The 21,390-nt window shown below is 44.4% G+C and overlaps 1 protein-coding gene and 1 pseudogene across 1 annotated transcript in view; both read right to left on the bottom strand.

Annotated features, from left to right (window-relative positions):
- The window catches only part of ARHGAP42 (Rho GTPase activating protein 42), a 332,632-nt gene that overhangs the window by 290,586 nt on the left and 20,656 nt on the right, over positions 1 to 21,390 (bottom strand). The gene's annotated exons all lie outside the window — the stretch shown is intronic.
- LOC148477449 (5S ribosomal RNA) lies at positions 7,249 to 7,367 on the bottom strand (annotated as a pseudogene).

Below are 21,390 nucleotides of genomic sequence, written 5' to 3'. Positions count from 1 at the left end.
GGCAAAGGAGGGGGTATGCACCTGACTCAAGCGCAGTGGAGAATGATTTCCGTGTTGTGCAAGGTTCTCCAGCCCTTCGAACTTGCCACACGTGAAGTCAGTTCAGACACTGCCAGCTTGAGTCAGGTCATTCCCCTCATCAGGCTTTTGCAGAAGCAGCTGGAGAAAGTGAAGGAGGAGCTAAGACGGAGCGATTCCGCTCGGCATGTGGGACTTGTGGATGAAGCCCTTCATTCGCTTTGCCAGGATTCCAGGGTGGTCAATCTGTTGAAATCAGACCACTACTAAAATTTATCCACCATGCTCGATCCTAGGTTTAAAGCCTATGTGGTGTCTCTCTTTCCGGCCGACACAAGCCTGCAGAGGTGCAAAGACCTGCTGGTGAACACACTGTCAGCTGAAGCGGAACGTGACACGTCAACAGCTCCTTCTTCATTTTCTCCCGCAACTGGGGCTGCCAGGAAAAAACTTAGGTATCCTAAGCAACCCGCTGGCGGTGATGCAGGGCAGACAGGACCAAGTTTGGACATCTGGTCCGGACTGAAGGACCTGGCAACAATTTCTGACATGTCTACTGTCACTGCATATGATACTGTCACCATTGACAGAATGGTGGAGGATTACATCGGTGACAGCATCCAAGTAGGCATGTCAGACAGTCCATACCTGTACTGGCAGGAAAAAGAGGCAATTTGGAGGCCCCTGTACAAACTGGCTCTATTTTACCTGAGTTGCCCCTCCTCCAGTGTGTACTCCAAAAGAGTGTTTAGTGCAGCCGGGAACCTTGTCAGCGAAAGGCGTAGGAGGTTGCTTCCACAGAATGTGGAGAAGATGATGTTCATCAAAATGAACTATCAGCTCTTCCAGGGACGTACAGAGGGACCTGTGGTGGTGGATTCAAGTGGGGACGAGTTAATACTTTGTGAGGATGAGGATGTACACACTGAAGAGGGTGAGGAATCGGTGGATGAGGAGGATGAGGATGACATCTTGCCTCCGTAGAGCCAGTTTGTGCAGGGACAGATTAATTGCCAGCTTGTTTTGTGGGGGCCCAAACGAACCAATCATTTCAGCCACAGTTGTGTGGCAGACCCTGGCGCTGAAATGATTGGTTTGTTAAAGTGTGCATGTCCTGTTTATACAACATAAGGGTGGGTGGGAGGGCCCAAGGACAATTCCATCTTGCACCTCTTTTTTTTCTTTGCATTATGTACAGTTTGGGGCCTAGTTTTTCAAACTGCCATCCTGTCTGCCACTGCAGTTTCACGCCTAGATGGGTCACGTGTTTGTGCCGCCCACTCGTGTCGCTTAGCATAGTCATCCAGCTACCTTGGTGCAACCTTTTGGACATAAAAACACTATTGTGAGGTGTGAGGTGTTCAGAATAGACTGGAAATGAGTGGAAATTAAGGTTATTGAGGTTAATAATAGCATAGGAGCAGAAAAACCTACAAATTCTGTGATTTTAGCTGTTTTTATGCTTTTTAAAAAAAAAATACAGATCCAAAACACAAAACCCAGAACCCAAAACACGGAAGGGTGGTCTTGGCAAAACCAATCCAGATCCAAAACCAAAACACAAAACACGAAAAGTGGCCGGTGCACACCCCTATTATACATTGTATAATATAGTGACCCACACACAGGTTACACACAGCATGCTTTGCATCCGTCCCAATTGTATATGAGTGGACTGTCCCTTGGTCCAGTAAAGACCTATAAAATAATCACATCACAGGGACTGATGCAGAGTGAGAACTATATCTGTTTGGTTAGAAAATGACTGCAGCTCTCTAATAGGGTGTGGTATGGATATCTCCACCAATGGCAATATAGCAAGTGACTATCAACTATGCAATGGATGAACATCGATGGCTTCCCCAACTGATGGTCATCCTTGTTCTTTGCCTGACTGGCCAATGGGCCAATCAGAAAATGGGGGCAGGGCTTTGTGGATGTAAGGGGCGGAGCTATGCTCTGTGTCCCGGCACCCTGGAAAAAAAAAACATTGATGGTAAAAGCATTCGACGTCGGCCATAAACCATCGATGATTATGAATTATTGATAGTCGATGGCCATCCCTATTTGCTACCAGAAAAAAACAGAAAAGAAGAGCAGTGTAATAGATGGTCTGGATGCTAATAGGGTCTGCTGCTCTCAGTAGAAGACGGTAAATAGTTTCAGAGAAAGCAAAAAACTGACCAAACTGCACCGACGCGTTTCATCATCAGCAAAATAACTCCCCCTAAAGAGCCTTCAAAGCTCATTTGCGTAATAATGCTCCTCTCACATTTTTTTGGACGTGAGAGCAGAGCTGTACACATTAAGGTGCCAAGCCGCACAGCAAATATAAAAAAGAAAAAAAAAACACATCGGTGTTAGGCTTTATTTCAATATATTACTGGAGCAAAGTGGCGTTCAGTCTGTGTGAGAAGGAAGCGAGTTCTACATGTTACATTTTTTCACCTCTGTTCATCCCTCATTGTAACATGACCAACAGCAAGGAGCCAAAAAAGACCACACACACACACACACACGTACACACACACGTACACACACACGTACACACACACGTACACACACTGTGTCTTCCATTCCTTGATCTGGTCACACAAAAGCATCTTAATGTTACAGAATACTCCCTAAGAACAGCATACAAGGTGCACAGACAAGACATGTCTCATTGTCACAATATAGGACTTCTAAAGACGTGCATATAATAACAGATATCAGCGTTACTCAGTGTCAGCATTCAAAGGATTCTGATGCCTCGATAAACTCTTTTATATGTCAGGATGTTTATTTTGTGAAGGTATACAGCAAGTATAAATGGGAAGAAACAATGGCAACTGTAGACATTTATTTTCTCATCCTGCCCACCCAAACCTCAAGCAGTGGCAGGCGCATAACTAATGACAGCAAGAAACCAGTACATCCATTTATTATAGATTTTGCAGATAGATTATAGATAAATTGACAAGCCCGTTTGTAGAAAGTATCCTGTGTGTTTTCATACTACGTAGACTACGTAACTAAAGTGCGCATGTACAGAGAGATCAGAGCTGTGCGCATTTCAGTCGCCTCTCCCTACACAGGCTAAGCAGGGGTCTTCAACCTTGGCCCTCCAGCTGCTGTGGAACTACACATCCCAGCATGCACTACCATAGTTTTAGCATGCTGTTATATCAAAAAGGTGGCAGTGCATGCTGGGATGTGTAATTCCACAGCAGCTGGAGGGCCAAGGTTGAAGACCCCCTGGGCTAATGTCAGAGTTGAAGCATCGATGGAACTGCGGGCTATGTAGAGGTGTCCAAAGGTAAGCATACACCTGGTTTCTGATGTATCTTTTGCACCTAGTACAGGGCTGGCGCAAATACGCTCATATGATGATATTGCAAGTGTACAGACAGGGGGCGACGTTCGGAAAAATTAGTACTCTGTATACAGGTGAGTATGCGCATTTAGTTACATCCAGTACAAAAACATATATAAATACCTAACATGCTTGGAAAAGTGAAAAAACATACTTTGTTATCTACTGTACATTCTGCAGAATGCACCACGTAGTAACGCAATAAAGTGACAGCAAAGAACCTTATTAGAATATATAGAAAGTAATTTAATTTTGGGTAGAGCTCCATGAGATAAAAGTTAAAACCATACATACATACTTTCCAGCAGCTAACTGGTAGTGGTGACGGGGCTGGGCGTTTTGCATCATTTGGTCCCACCTCCTCGTAGTGTAATGCCGCGATTAACTGGTCAATCAACAGGGGGTGGCGGATAATGACACGATTCTCATAGAATCATGTCATATAGGCCCCACTCCCTCTCCATGGATCTGTGACTCCCGGCATTATCCTCCTCATCCTGCCCACTTCACTAGAAAGAGGCCAGCTACTCTTCCAGGGGTCATGAGGCTTCTCCTAAAATTGGGGAGTCTCCCAGACGTCCTGGGAGAGTATGTACTTATGGTTAAAACCAAAAACAAAGTTATATATTGGGTTGTATGTCTGTCACCACGATCCTTGCTGGATGTAATGATCTCTAGCACTTTGATCAAAATTCCTATTAATCACCAGGCTGAAGCTTACTCTTACTCTCCAGGGAAGCATGGGACACTTTCCAGCCACCCGAATGCCGCCCACATCCCCAATACAGTGGGTCAATCTGAGGGCTTGATGTCGCAATTTATACGATGAACTACTATCAAATTGCGCCATTCTCAAATAAGGTCTGAATGAATATTGATGCATCCATAACTGTCAGTTATTGACACAGACATATTCAGAACGCAGAGATATAGATTTGAACTTGTCCATAGCTGTTTCACCCACACTAGATCTCATCAGTACAAGATATTGAGCAATGTTTCTCGTTGAACCAAGACCTCTTACCTATACAATAATATCCTGCTTGAACTAAAAAAGAAAAACAATGGCGTACATTTACAAAAAAACAATAAATAAAAAAAGGTTGTTGATAATAAACTTACAGTCAAAAGCCATTTGTACTGTACATTTCAGTCAGTAGAACATTATGCTTCATATTCATAGATGACCACCTAGTTAGATGTCACCATGTAATCCTTTAATACACAACACATTTATAATGAATGAAATATTTGTGGCAACTGGAACCAGCACACAACAGACAAAACACTATGAGCGATGAACGTTCTAGGAGCAGTGCCAATCTCCCTTCATATAAATGAATGTATTATCCTGTCCCCCTTTCTTATTAAAGAAGAAAAAGATCTTGGGGAAAATATGAAACGATGTAGAAGAGTGAGAAGTGTACAGTCTGGTGTTCGCTCAAGACCCGGTTCACCTGGACGTTAATTAATTCTGTCCCCCCGCCATTCCATTCTCACAGCACCATGTCGCCAAGAAGGAATCTCACATAAAGTACTTTGATCTCTAAGGCAAGATGCCAGGGCAGTGCAGAAAATAAGGGGCCTATTTATCAAAAGACATTTGCAGGATAACCCCCGAAAACACCCATGTTTGGATGATATCCCCAAATTTCAAGTATCCCTTGGATGTATCTAGTGAGGGGGCCGCAGCAGATTTTGAGAAGATCTGCTGCTGTCCTATGTTTGCGGTCGTACAAATTTCTATTGGCTGCCATTTGTGATATTCGCCCCGGTGACCAATGCAGTCTCCCCTTTACTTTTACACATTGCAGGGAAGAGCTCTTATCGGACATGACATTGCATGCGTTTTGTAATACATTCCACTGATACAGTCAGGTGCATAAATATTGGGACATTGACAGAATTGTCATATTTTGGCCTCTATTCACCACAATGGCTTTGAAATGAAACAAACAAGATGTGCTTTAACTGCAGACTTTCAGATTTAATTTGAGGGTAATTACATCCAAATCAGGTGAACGGTGTAGGAATTACAACGGTTTCTATATGTGCCTCCCACTTTTTAAGGGGCCAAAAGTAATGGGACAAACTAAACAATCCTAAATCTAACTAACTTTTACTCCATGAGTTTTCCGCCGGAGATGTAGTTTCATGGGGCCTTTTTCAGCAGTGGACGCAATGGTGATTATGGAAGCCGATTGAGCGCTTGTTTGCCATCGCACATGCGTATAAGCCGCACTGCACGTGCGCAGCGATCGCATTGCGATTACGAACGCACAGGGGTATCCATCGCAAAGTGAGTGACAGGCTGTCAGCATTTGGGGGTGGTGACGGGGGGTTGGTTGAAAAAACGCAGGGCGTGCCTGTCCATTTGAACGCTGTTTCATAGGCGTGTATAAATGATCTATTGCGATTGTATATGCAGCATGAGAGCGCTCTGCGTGCGAGGAGAATTTCAGTGATTGCAGCTGGTCAGACTTGTTGTAAATGGTGCATGACTGCCCGATGTGTGTCGATGTTACCAATGTTTATGCAGAAGAGCGACATTGAAGAGCGACATTGGGTGGATATGAGAAGGCTAATCAGGTCCATAGTCTCCCCATAGCACCCAGAGATTTGCTTTGTCTGAATTGCTCTAGGTCAGTCCAATACATTGCTCTGTAATAGCCCCAGGAAATAGCTCTATATATAAACGTTATTTAATTCTGCTATGTTAGCAATTGCAAAATATGGAGTGGAGCAGACAAGATAACATGGGTTATATAAGAAGCAATGTGATACGCAGGCGGCAGGGGCAAAGAAATGGTTACTTTTAGTAAATATATACATTTCACATTTTGATGCAAGAGACAAAGCTAGTTGGGAGCATTGTGTTTGTTGTAGCCTGTGGCATGTACAGAATCAGTCATTAGCACCAGATAGCAAGGAAAAGGAATTCAGCTGGGAGCCGACATGGCGAATTCTTGCTCTAGTTGTGCTACACTTGGACATACACGGTTCTAAGCCTTAGGTATGCTGCACTTGTTGTTTAATTCCTTTCTATGCTGAGATTGGTGCCCTGCAGCCAAGCATCTTGTAATGCAAAACTGGGAGTCAGGAACGCAACGCAGATAACCGACTCGGACCAGGACGCTGTGACCGCACAAGCTATTAACCTCTCACGTCACCGGGTAACTCCTAAGTCTCACTCATTAAGCATTGCACTCAGTACATTGCGAGCTCCCCGCAATATGGGAACAATGAGAAACTTAGCCAAACATTACACAAAGGTTGGCAAACCATTTCAAACTAAAATGTATTGTTTGTAACTATATTATATTTAGTGGGTGAGATACTGTCATACATAAAAGTGATCTGTATTATACTGGGATAAGGGGGTAGTTATAACTGAATACTGCTGCTGAATTCCAAAGAGAACACAAAGTAGTAGCAAAGTATATGCAAGAAGCCGCCAGTCTCAGGTCCTAGATCTGTAGAACACAATCCGCAACCTAAGGCTAAACAATGCACAGCTGTGTTTTAATGACAGTGATGGGCAGCTAAGGTGGTTTACACCCTCAGGCAACTTTAATGTATATAGGCTTGTATATCCCTGGGATTTTTAACCAACGAGAAAAAGTAAGGCTATTCTTGGGGCACACTTATATGAATTCTTATAAATAAAATAAAACATAACTTTTATTTATTATATAAAACTCATGACGGTACATACATATAATGGCAAAATATATAAGACAATTCTGCTAAGTATCCCACACACCAAAATATAAATTATATTAGATGTGTTATTTTATAGCAACAGATACCATAGAAATTGGTATATAGGCTACACAGTATGCAGTCCTATGATCCCCATTAAACAGTACAATATATGTTTACAGAACCTGGTATTCTTAAGTGGTCTCCCACATTAGTACTAGCCAGGCCTACCACTGGATCGCTTCCAAGATCAGACGGGTTTGGGCATAATCAGTGAAGTATGACTGTAAACTATCGTTACTGAAATTATATGGGGATTCACCTTTGCACACGGTCTGAGCCTATTATAAAGTGTAGGACTATTCTCAACAGGGAGGTCCAATTGGTGATTCGTTGCTGTCAAGGCAGGTGATGCATAGGCATGCCTTACTTGTGCTGCAATCAATTGGCATATGCACCATAAACATTAAGATTGTAGCTTATAGAAACACATAAGTAACTGTATTAGTTAGACTGAGTATGTGCATGAGATAGGAACTCTACATATGATACACAAAGAAACAAAGCCTGATAAAACACATAACATACACATGTACTATTTCCCAATCCAGGAAAATCCCCTGTAACAAATAAATAACTGTAAACAGTACTGCCTCAGCTAAAGCATCACGCAAAATTTCATTAAATTAACCACTAACGTGATATCAGGTGGACGCAATGTTTAGTGAATATCTGAAATTTCCGTGTGATGTTGCATTAAGTAAAATAACATACACCCTTCATATTCTGGTATATGTCACACACAACATCTCAGAAGGTGCTTAGAGAGTATTAGCCATATATAGGAGGCGTACTGTGGCACAGGAATAGATTATCCAATTCACTATACTATTGTGAATTGGATAATCTATTCCTGTGCCACAGTACGCCTCCTATATATGGCTAATACTCTATGGCAAAATACACAGTTGCAGCAGAGTGTGACTTCGTATAAGCCCCAAATTGTGTAACAGCCCCTAAATATTTACAATATCAGATGAGTTGTCAAAGAGCAAGGGTATTTGTGGCTGGCCCCATAGATATTTCATTTTTCAGCGGGAACTCAGTTCCTGAAGCTATAATTAACTATGATTATTTATATATATATATATATATATATATATACATACACATACACACATACATACACACACACATATACACACACACAGTGTTGGACTGAGCCAGGAGGGGCCCACCGAGGGGATGCAGTGATAATGGCCCATACTTAGGGGTGTGGCCAGCTTACAGAGGGGGGTGTTTCCAATTTACAAAGGGGGTGTGGCCATCCTCCACAGAGACTTGGCTAACCATTACAGAGAGCATGGCCTGGGCCCCTTTAAGAAAATATATAAATGCAGCTGGTGCATGCATGATAATGTACCAGATTAATAATAGCAATGCATTGTAGAAAATACACCATAGTCCTGTGCAATAAAATCTAACATATGTACAGATGTGTCCACATACATCTATCTTCTGTGCGCTACAAGTCGCATTACACATAACGTGTGAGTGCTCTGCGACTTTTTACCTTCCAATGCGTCTTATTCGCACAGCAATGCAAATAGGGTGCACAAGCTGATTAAAATGATATGAGGTATGCCTATATGCTGCGTGCAACTGCGGGTGTGCATCTGTATGCGAAACGCTACGTTACAGTATCAGTGGCTGTGACGCTGTAACATAGCAATCCGCATGCAGATACACCTGCAGTGGTGAACGGTATATAGGCATGCCGCATATCGTTTTAATCAGCAGAAGCTTCTTGTGTGTCCTATTCACATTGCTGTGCGTATAAGACGCATTTGAAGGTAAAAAGTAGAATGAAAAGACGCGCTGTGCTACAGAGTCAAGCCGCAACATGGCGTGACTAGAAGGGCTCTTAAACTCGCAAGGAGGCTATATGTATGTGGACACATCTGTATAATGTATAAATCAAGTGCACAGTCTAGAACCTGATCCCTAGAGGAGGGGGTGGGTCCTCAGGCAATGGGGCCCACCTGGGGTTTCCCCTGCACCCCTGTGGGCCAGTCTGACCTTGTAGATATACAGTAATATATATATATATACTGGCTAAATGTCAGTAAGAATGCACTACAGGGATATTATTAGTCCACAAACAAACAAGTATTGTCTATTAATAACATTCTCATATATGTAGTTCCCAATATCTACATCATAAACAAAGTGAAATGTAAAATATTAAAGTTCAGTGTTTTGAAAGGACGGACATTGGTGAACACAGGGGTGGGTGCGATGGGTACTAATTACCAGGGCCCAAGCTTAACTGAAGGTCTCCGAGGGGCTCTGGATCAGCCACGGAGCAGGAGGTATTCCTCCCGCCTCGGCATGCACTGCATAGTATTTTTAGTGAAAGTATTTTGGGTACTCCCCATGTTTGGCCACGTCCTCTGAAGAACCTGGGCCCACCATTCATCTCAGATGGGATGCGATCATAATACCAACCGTGGGTATTTCGGTGCTCAGAATGCCGGCACCGGAATCCCGACACCTATCAGAATTCCCGGTGCCTTAATCCTGAAGGTAAGTAATGGGCTAGGGGGAGGGTTAGCGTTAGGCACTAAGGGGAGAGGGTTAGGTTTAGGGTGCTGAGAGGTTTAGGCACTAGGGGAGTGGTTAGGTTTAGGCACCAGCAAGGGAGGGTTTTGGAGAGGGGGAGGTCAGTATCCTAACCTGTTGGGATGCCGGCATCGGGATTCTGACCGCCGGAATCTCGGCGCCCCAGCATCCTGTACCCAATCCGTCTCAGACACCTGTGGGTCATAGACCATGTTGAGCTGAGCACATGAACAAATGCTTATTCTTAGCTAGTAATTATAAGTACATGCAATGTTTAATACAGTACATTATATGAATATATTCAATCTTATACTTACATATATTTATAAAAAAAAATTTAATTACCAAACCAATGTTTGGTGGAGTATGTATTTGAAATGTGCAACTCGAGCTAAATTTTAAATGATAAAAAAAAAAAAAAAAATTTAAACATCCAGGAAACCACAATTCCAATTTCCCAGTAGCACAAAGTATCTATAACATTAGTAGCAACAACTGACTGTGACCAACAGTCACTAAATTCCAGATTTTGTATAGAATAATGGAGCATGCCATGTTCTCCAGCTGCACTTGGTTATAATGACTCACCTGTGGTCAAGAAAGACTGCAGTATGTCCTGGTCCTGAAGGTCAACGGTAATTCAGAAGCGCTGTAGAGATGGGCAGCATTATAGGTTTCTGCTAAGCCTTCCCTATGTGACAATACAAGCTACAGATACTGCAGAAAGCCCTTAAACTTCTGTTAAACCACAGAAAATCCGAGACATAAAAGTGATTGAAACGAGTGATTAAAAACTGCTGAGTGACCACTTAGCTGTAGAAAGAAACGGCAGAAATAAAGAATGACAGAATTCATACCCTGACAATGAATGGAGATAAGATATTGGGGCCTATTCCGTCACTAGCAAATCTCTCCATATCAGAAGCAGTTGTTACAGCTGATCTATGTGTCCCTTTACCTTACAGCATGTCAGCCAGTGAATAATGGCCTTGAATAAAAGTGCCAAGTAAAATCTGCCATTAGAAAATAAGGGCGATAGGAAGCAAGTAGGCCGTGTGACTGCAGTCAGCGATAGACACAATGACACACGACTCCGTATATAAATCCCACATAAAGCTAAATACATCTCATGGATACAAATGTTCAGCTCTCCAGGACCTGCTTAATAATGTAATGTGTCATAATATTCTGGGAACTCCAAAAATAACACAAACATACTAAGCATATTGATACAGGTACCCTTCTTGGCCAATGTCAAAGGGGACGATTTGTTTTTTTATTTATTTTGTTATACCCGTAAGATGTACAGATATACAGATTCCTTCAAACACTGCTACAATCAGGGGCTGGTTGGCAACTTTCAGCCTGGGGGGCAAACACAAGCAAGTGGCCCCGGCTTTTCTACCAGCACATTGTGAAGCATTTAGGAGCTTGGTCCCGATAGGGTAATGCATGAATGCACCAGGAAAACCCTGCCCCCCACCCTCCCGCTACATTATTAGATAAACATTTAGGGGGAGGGAAAGGGCACGGCAATGCAGCACACACTATTTATACATACACCCACCCGTGCTATATTGGGGACAAAAAATTATAATTATCAGTACTAGGAACCGATAATGAATAAAAATGCAGCTTTGGGGCCCATATTAATGTATATTTAAATACTAACATATATATATATATATATATATATATATATACACACATATATATATATATATATATATATATATATATATATTAGGGGTGTGCACCGGCCACTTTTCGTGTTTTGTGTTTTGGTTTTGGATCTGGATCTTTCTTCGTGTTTTGGATCTGGATTGGTTTTGCCAAAACCACCCTTCCGTGTTTTGGGTTCTGGGTTTTGTGTTTTGGATCTGTATTTTTTTTAAAAAAGCATAAAAACAGCTAAAATCACAGAATTTGTAGGTTTTTCTGCTCCTATGCTATTATTAACCTCAATAACCTTAATTTCCACTCATTTCCAGTCTATTCTGAATACCTCACACCTCACAATAGTGTTTTTATGTCCAAAAGGTTGCACCGAGGTAGCTGGATGACTATGCTAAGCGACACGAGTGGGCGGCACAAACACGTGACCCATCTAGGCATGAAACTGCAGTGGCAGACAGGATGGCATTGAAAAACTAGGCCCCAAACTGTACATAATGCAAAGAAAAAAAAGAGGTGCAAGATGGAATTGTCCTTGGGCCCTCCCACCCACCCTTATGTTGTATAAACAGGACATGCACACTTTAACAAACCAATCATTTCAGCGCCAGGGTCTGCCACACAACTGTGGCTGAAATGATTGGTTCGTTTGGGCCCCCACAAAACAAGCTGGCAATTTATCTGTCCCTGCACAAACTGGCTCTACGGAGGCAAGATGTCATCCTCATCCTCCACATCCACCGATTCCTCACCCTCTTCAGTGTGTACATCCTCATCCTCACAGAGTATTAATTCGTCCCTGCAGGAACCACAGGTCCCTCTGTACGTTCTGGAGGCTGGTCTCCCTGGAAGAGTTGATAATTCATTTTACGAACATCATCTTCTCCACATTTTGTGGAAGCAACCTCCTACGCCTTTCGCTGACAAGGTTCCCGGCTGCACTAAACACTCTTTCGGAGTACACACTGGAGGGGGGGCAACTCAGGTAAAATAGAGCCAGTTTGTACAGGGACCTCCAAATTGCTTCTTTTTCCTGCCAGTACAGGTACGGACTGTCTGACATGCCTACTTGGATTCTGTCACTGATGTAATCCTTTAACAGACAGACGCACGCTTGTCGCTGCTGCTTTGAGGATTCAAGTGCGGCTACAGCCCACACAATTCACAAAGACAGAAAAAAAAAAAGAATATTTTTATTGTTTGTGGAGCACACTTTGAGGGTTACACCACCCTTTAACAGTCAGACGCACGCTTGTCGCTGCTGCTTTGAGGATGCAAGTGCGGCTACAGCCCACACAATTCACAAAGACAGAAAAAAGAAGAAGAATATTTTAATTGTGTGTGTAGCACACTTTGAGGGTGTCACCACCCTTTAACAGACAGACGCACGCTTGTCGCTGCTGCTTTAAGGATGCAGGTGCGGCTACAGCCCACACAATTCACAAAGACAGAAAAAAGAAGAATATTTTTATTGTTTGTGTAGCACTTTGAGGGTGTCACCACCCTTTAACAGACAGACGCACGCTTGTCGCTGCTGCTTTGAGGATGCAAGTGCGGCTACATCGCACACAAGTCACAAACACATTAAAAAAATAGTTTTTTATTTTTTGGAGCACTTTGAGAGTTACACCACCCTTTAACAGACAGACGCACGCTTGTCGCTGCTGCTTTAAGGATGCAGGTGCGGCTACAGCCCACACATTTCACAAAGACCGAAAAAAAAAGAACAATATTTTAATTGTTTCTGTAGAACACTTTGAGGTGTCACCACCCTTTAACAGACAGACGCACGCTTGTCGCTGCTGCTTTAAGGATGCAGGTGCGGCTACAGCCCACACAATTCACATAGACCGAAAAAAAAAGAACAATATTTTAATTGTTTGTGTAGCACACTGTGAGGGTGTCACCACCCTTTAACAGACAGAGGCACGCTTGTCGCTGCTGCTTTAAGGATGCAGGTGCGGCTACAGCCCACACAATTCACAAAGACAGAAAAAAAAAGAACAATATTTTAATTGTTTGTGTAGCACACTTTGAGGGTGTCACCACCCTTTAACAGACAGACGCACGCTTGTCGCTGCTGCTTTGAGGATGCAGGTGGAATCTAGACGGGATTTGGAACCGAGGACACACTACCTCCATCAATTGTCTAAATCCCACTGCACTAATGTCGGATACCGGACGCACGTCTAACACCAACATAGCAGTCAAGGCCTCAGTTATACGTTTTGCTTCAGGATGACTGCTGTCGTACTTCATCCACATCGCTAGGGACTGTTGGAGGGTCAATTGTTTAGTAAAAGTAGTGATGTTCCTACTTCCTCTCTGGGATGATGAACAACTCCCAGCAGCAGCAACAGCACTAGGAGGAAGTGGTTCTTGATCTTTCCCTATTTTATTTTTATCGGAGAAAGTTTGGTCCTCCATTTATGTTATATTGATATATATACGTGCGGCTAAAGCGCACACAAACACAGAAAATATTTTTTTATTTTTGCTGGAGAGTAGTGCACTTTGTGGGTTACACCACCCTTTAAGAAATGAGCCAGCCGGCTCTTTACTTATGGGACACAGGCGCACGCTTGGCGCTGCTCCTTTGTTGATGCACGTGCAGCCACAGTGCACACAAGTCACAAACACAGAAAATATATATTTTTTTAGTTTGGAGTGTACTTTGGGGGTTACAGAACCCTTTAACGGTCAAGCCAGCCGGCCCTTTACTTATGACACAGGCGCACGCTTGGCACTACTTTGTTGATGCACGTGCAGCTACTGCGCACACAATTCACAAACACAGAAAATAATTTTTTTTTTGGTTTGGACTGGAGTGTACTTTCGGGGGATACAGCACCCTTTAACGGTCTAGCCAGCCGGCCCTTTACTTATGACACAGGCGCACGCTTGGCACTACTTTGTTGATGCACGTGCGGCTACTGCGCACACAATTCACAAACACAGAAAATAATTTTTTTTTTGGTTTGGACTGGAGTGTACTTTCGGGGGATACAGCACCCTTTAACGGTCTAGCCAGCCGGCCCTTTACTTATGACACAGGCGCACGCTTGGCACTACTTTGTTGATGCACGTGCGGCTACTGCGCACACAATTCACAAACACAGAAAATAATTTTTTTTTTGGTTTGGACTGGAGTGTACTTTCGGGGGTTACAGCACCCTTAACGGTCAAGCCAGCCGGCCCTTTACTTATGACACAGGCGCACGCTTGGCACTACTTTGTTGATGCACGTGCGGCTACTGCGCACACAATTCACAAACACAGAAAATAATTTTTTTTTTGGTTTGGACTGGAGTGTACTTTGGGGGTTACAGCACCCTTTAATGGTCAAGCCAGCCGGCCCTTTACTTATGACACAGGCGCACGCTTGGCACTACTTTGTTGATGCATATGCGGCTACTGCGCACACAATTCACAAACACAGAAAATAATTTTTTTTTTGGTTTGGACTGGAGTGTACTTTCGGGGGTTACAGCACCCTTAACGGTCAAGCCAGCCGGCCCTTTACTTATGACACAGGCGCACGCTTGGCACTACTTTGTTGATGCACGTGCGGCTACTGCGCACACAATTCACAAACACAGAAAATAATTTTTTTTTTGGTTTGGACTGGAGTGTACTTTCGGGGGTTACAGCACCCTTAACGGTCAAGCCAGCCGGCCCTTTACTTATGACACAGGCGCACGCTTGGCACTACTTTGTTGATGCACGTGCGGCTACTGCGCACACAATTCACAAACACAGAAAATAATTTTTTTTTTGGTTTGGACTGGAGTGTACTTTCGGGGGTTACAGCACCCTTAACGGTCAAGCCAGCCGGCCCTTTACTTATGACACAGGCGCACGCTTGGCACTACTTTGTTGATGCACGTGCGGCTACTGCGCACACAATTCACAAACACAGAAAATATATTATTTTTTTAGCACTTGGGGGGAGCACCCCTGATGGACAGAGCACCCCCTGGACAACACTTCAGCACCCCTTTAGGACTGGGACACTGCACAGGACTTTGGAGTGGACACAGCCCCTATGGAGAACTGACTGCACAACACAGTCCAGCCAGCCCCTATGGACTTTGAAGTAGTGGACACAGCCCCTATTAACAACAGCAGCACAGCACAACACAGCCAGCCCCTATGGACTTTGAAGTAGTGGACAACAGCAGCACTACACTACACTACACTACACAGCCCTAACTCCCACCCTCCCTCTTCACTGTCCACAGCCGAGTGAGAAAATGGCGCCGACGTGTGTACCTTATATAGGATCCAAAACCCGCGAGACTCGGAAGGCGGGAAGATGACGTTTTGCCTTGATTTCAGATCCGAGTCAGGCGGGAAAAGTCGAGCCTGACTCGGATCGGGGGGGTTCGGATTTCAGAAATCCGAACCCGCTCACCCCTAATATATATATATATATATATATATATATATATACACACACACACACACACACACACGCACACACACACCTCACACTGTCCCCCCCCTGCCAGGGGTGTATCTAGGGGTCTGAGCACCACTGGCAAAGAAAGGGCCTGCCCCCCCCATATTTTCAGAAGCATTACATCCTCTACTTATATTGTTGAAAAAATAAAAAACTTAAAATAGATATTAATTTAATATAAAAAGTACCCACCTTCACTGACTAGTTTCTGCCTAAGGGGGGGAGGGCACACTGACATCAGCAACTCCCCGTCCACAGGCCACATACCACTGACCGCTGTCATAATCGTCAGTCCTGATTTCTACCCCCTTGCCATGGGTAGCACCACCAGGTAGAGTCCCCCCTCGGCCGATGCCACTGGCGAGTGCCATCCTGGCCAAGGGTTAGATACTCCCCTGCCCTCCGCACACACAGCTTTCGCCACTCACTCAAATATTTCCCCTCATATAGCTCTCCCCTCCTCACACAGATCCCACCCTCTCATATCTCTCCCTTCCTCACACAGACCTCCCCAACAGACAGCTCTCTCCACTCACCCATACAGCCTCCACCTCTCAGACCCCCTTTCCCCACACACACACACACACACACACACACACACACACACACACACACACACACACACACACACACACACAGCTCACAGCTCTCCCCAATCACTGAATTCACCTCCACACACACACACACACACACACACACACACACACACACACACACACACACACACACACAGCACCCATCCAGAACCCCCTCACTCAGGTCCCCCACAAAAATCTGTCCCCTTACTCAGATACCCTCTCACACAAACACACTCCCCAATCACTCAGGACCCCACAGTTCTCCACCCCTTCCCCTCCCTCACACAGCACTTCACCCACACATAGATCCCCCCTTCCCTAACAAAGAACACACAGGGGAGGAGGGAAATCACCTGCTGAGCCTGCATGATTGAGAGAGATCAGTGCTTTCACAGAAAAGACTGATCTCTCACTGTTACAGGCTCAGCACGTGGTCCCTTAAGGCCCCACCCACCCGCCCGTGCCCTCCCTTCCGACATATTCAAATAAGCTGTTAGGGTATGTGACTATGTGCTGACACGTATGCAGTCAGCACATATCTCCGGAGGACCACCCCATAGTTTGCCCAGTGCCTCTGTGTCTGCTGCGCCCCTGCTTATTCTAGCTGCACTGGCGCAGCCTGTCACTGACAGCTGGGAGGCAGGCACATGAACCTCCCCGGCTGTCTCTAGTATATGCACGCAGCGGCAGCCCTAGTGCTGCACAATTGTACTGGCCCGGGGGGCAGATGGCACCCTGCCCCCCGGCCCGGTCCGCCACTGGCTACAATGGGTTACGAAATTGTTGCCAACATTTTATTTGCGTCAGCAACTTTGAGAATAGTTTCCAATATACAGTAGTACGTGTATTTGTAAGGATAAGTGGACATTGACATATTGCATGACTTACCAGAAACAAGCGCAGACATTGTAAATGGACAGAAACTGCGACATCACCTGAATAATAATAATCTATTTAATAAGCGAGAGTGTCTGTGTGTGTGTTTGTCTGTCCTTTATGCACGGCCAGAGTTTTGTACATACCTCCACCAAATTTGGCTTGGTGGTGTAGTCTGACCAGTATTTGTTTTTGGCTATGTTTGAAGTTTGTCAGGGCCATAGAGGTCTACATGGTGCCCACCAAGTAGGCTCTGATTTGAAATGTTTGTATAAGGAAGTTGGCTCAAGATGTCTTCCAGTGACTAAAACTGCACTGATCTGAAGGCACAGGCTGATATGTACCAGTAGGGGGCACCAATGGAAGAGCAGTGAGTCGGAGGATCAACTGTCACACGGCACCTGCACTGACATATGCCATGCTCTCCAATGTTGGTCTGAAATGTCAAAAATTAAGGCTGCAGATGTACTTCAAGGTCCATTCTCCAACCAGGGCAATGCCGAGTTTGCCAGATAGTAAAAAATATACAGCATTTCAATAACATATACTAATATAATAAGAACGTTGTGTCTGTCTGTTTGTTCCAAGTTGGCGCAAGAAATACGGCATCATTTTGTAGTGGAAACTCTTATAAATAACCTGCACTTTTGTTTCATCTCCATCCGTCAAGTTAAAACTGAGCAATAACAAAAACAAAATTTATTGACATAATCACTGCAAGAGATAGGTGTGGTACCATTCACATGGCCAGTAAGGGGTGGGGGGAGAGGTGCTTTGGGCCTACATCCACTTGAAAGGATAGGCTACATAGCAGTATGTGTACAGGGCACACAGTGACATTGATGTGAGTGGTGGGTGAATAGGATAGGCTACATAGTCTGTGCACAGGGCACACAGTGACATTGGTGGGAGTAGTGGGTGAATAGGATAGGCTACATAGCAGTCTGTGCACAGGGCACACAGTGACATTGGTGGGTGAATAGGATAGGCTACATAGCAGTCTGTGCACAGGGCACACAGTGACATTGGTGGGAGTAGTGGGTGAATAGGAAAGGCTACATAGCAGTCTGTGCACAGGGCACACAGTGACATTGATGTGAGTGGTGGGTGAATAGGATAGGCAACATAGCAGTCTCTGCACAGGGCACACAGTGACATTGATGTGAGTGGTGGGTGAATAGGATAGGCAACATAGCAGTCTCTGCACAGGGCACACAGTGACATTGGTGTGAGTGGTGGGTGAATAGGATAGGCTACATAGCAGTCTGTGCACAGGGCACACAGTGACATTGGTGGGAGTAGTGGGTGAATAGGATAGGCTACATAGCAGTCTGTGCACAGGGCACACAGTGACATTGGTGTGAGTGGTGGGTGAATAGGATAGGCAACATAGCAGTCTCTGCACAGGGCACACAGTGACATTGGTGTGAGTAGTGGGTGAATAGGATAGGCTACATAGCAGTCTGTGCACAGGGCACAGTGACATTGGTGTGAGTGGTAGGTGAAGACGCTGCTGCCACCAGTCTGTATAGCGCTGCTGGTCACGTAAGCCACTCCCGCTACAGGGCCCCTATGCAAAGCAATACAACTAGAACACCTCATATATAATTTTTTTTTGTCAGAAGCGATATCATCGTGGACTAAGCCGCGGGCAACAACTTGCTGCCTAATAAATGTGGTTTGCGTTAAATGTATTTCCCATGAAAATATTCAGTAATTTAGTTGCTGTATAATGATCCCCCTTAATAAAAATAAGTTCATATATATTTTTAAACAATTAATAGACAAGGAATATAAAAACATGCTGTGAGTTGAGCAATCTGCAATGTGCATGGTAACACTGAACAGTACATTCTGAATGCAGCTTCTCAGGACAGATATCTCACTATATTAAATCTGTACTGCTAGCTAATCTGGCTAATGTAATCCATTCAATGCTAAGAAAAATGGCTGCTGCTGGGACGGGGTATGTGAGCAGTAGGACCAATCACACTCATACACATTCCCCCAGCAGCATCACATTATTGCGGTATTCTGATGGACCAGTGGAAGAAAATACCCACACTTTAGTGGCTGTGGGGCGCAGATGCAGTGGGGACAGACAATGTAAGTATACCCACCAGAGGCCCCTGCTCTCCTTGCCACATGAGCAGTGGTGCCCTAAACAGCGCAGAAGAACATAGAAGAGGACTTGGGTGATTGGCAAAGCCCCATATTGTGCTATGGTGTCCAGTGATGCGGTGTGCCATTCATGAACTGGACCATGGAGCACTGGGAGAAACAGCTCCCAGGCTCCAGTGAATGGTGCCCTCAGACTGTAGGGAGAATTTTCTTACCCTATTTCTGGGTGGTGCTTTACAATTCTAGAACTCTTTCATTTTGTAATTGCTACACTTTGAGGCAGCATTGATATTGATAATATCCTTCACTTTTCTTAATTACTTTTCATACCACAGACGTGCAGTCAGGGGAGGCAGGTCATACTCCTGAGATTTTATATAAAAAATATTGGAATAATTACAAGAAGATATTTATAACTTATAAACATCTTCTTTGTTTATTGTAATCATTTTTATAGTTAACACTCACCAGCTTTGTGGAGCTCCCTGGGACTGCACGGAGATTAGAGATGAGGCAGCAACAACTCAGCCTCGCTTCTGTATAGTCAGACACTGCTTGCAGTGCTGGGGGCGGGGCCACACCATGGGCAGTAAACTGCACAGAAAGAGAGCTAATAGAGGCATTCCTCTGGCTATGGGAAAGCGTGCCTTGAGCACTGATTGACACCTTGGATGTGTCTTGTGACCAGGAAGTGCGCTGCAGTGTTTAGAGATTGGAGCTCAGTCAGCAGCAGCAAGAGAAGACACAGTGATGCAGGTAGGAGAATCAATGGACACTGAAGGTTAGTGCAATGAGGGGATAGTTACAGTGAGTAGGGGGTGAGACAGGCTCCCAGCACACAGATCCTTATGTGTGCCTCCCCAGCCATTCACCTCACCGCACGTCAAAGTTGCATATTGATATCTGCAACAATTATAGAGGTTTTTTTGGTTTTTAAAGGCTTGCTCACAAACGGGCTGCGGCCAAGGTGGTCTTACTACAAGTACAGCACTGGTGACAGGAACGGATTAAGGACCACATGGGTCTGGGCCTGAAAAGGATCAAGGGCCTTTTGTGACAAGTGAAAGCGCTGTGACCAGTGCTGTGTGGGTGTGACTTTTGCAACCTAACCTCATTAGAAAGAGCCTGAAAATCTTCCTGCAATGGAATGGTCTATGCGTCAGGTATTGGATGCTACCATTTATAAACCCACAGCTTTACAACATTTGAGCTAAACGCAAACAGCTGTATTTAAATATGAAGTTTAAAAAAAAAAAAATGCCACTTAGATTATCAAGAACAATATTCATATTACATCTCCATTACGTGTACCTATGCTCCTGTAGGTCTGGGAGACTCTCAAATGATTTGATTAGTCCCCCCGATTGCTAGCAGAGTGGGTGGATCTCCTGCATCCCTCCCACTTCCTAGTGAATTGGGTAGGATGGGGAGAGTAATACGGGAATCTTAAGCCTATGGGAATCATGTAATTTCGGACCCGCCCCCTCTTCTCAGACACGCTATTCGCAGATTAGGAAGTTATAAGGGTGGGGCTTAATAACGCAAAGTGTCCAGCCCCGCCCCCTCAGTGGCCAACTGCAATTCTTCTCTGGGCTTCTCCCGGAGAGCAGTTAAAAAAAAAAGTCGGCAAATATTATCTGCATCAAATTATTCTTAATGGAGATTATTCCAATTTTGAAATTGCACACGATATGTGCACCAGTAGGAAGCTCAGGAATTAATAGTATTAACCTTTTATTTATATAGCACCAGCATATAAAGCAGAGCTTTACCGAAAAGGTTTTTAGTTTGCATCATTTAGGATTAGGGCCTTACATTCTGACACAGCAATAAAACTATTGGGGTGGTAAGGGTGCCTTAATAGGATTCTATCATGCTGATTAACTACGCACACTCGTAAAATTATTGAGTCTAAAGCATATGAACCGGCAAAAGTCTCAAGGTCATGTGGGGGGCGAACTCACATTATCTGAAGGCGTTTT

This window comes from Taudactylus pleione, unplaced genomic scaffold, assembly GCF_031769625.1.
Source record: "Taudactylus pleione unplaced genomic scaffold, aTauple2 ptg000711l, whole genome shotgun sequence".
In the NCBI taxonomy this organism is placed as follows: Eukaryota; Metazoa; Chordata; class Amphibia; order Anura; family Myobatrachidae; genus Taudactylus; species Taudactylus pleione.
The sequence above is the reverse complement of the archived record's forward strand: the minus strand, read 5'-3'. Positions and strand labels throughout refer to the sequence as shown.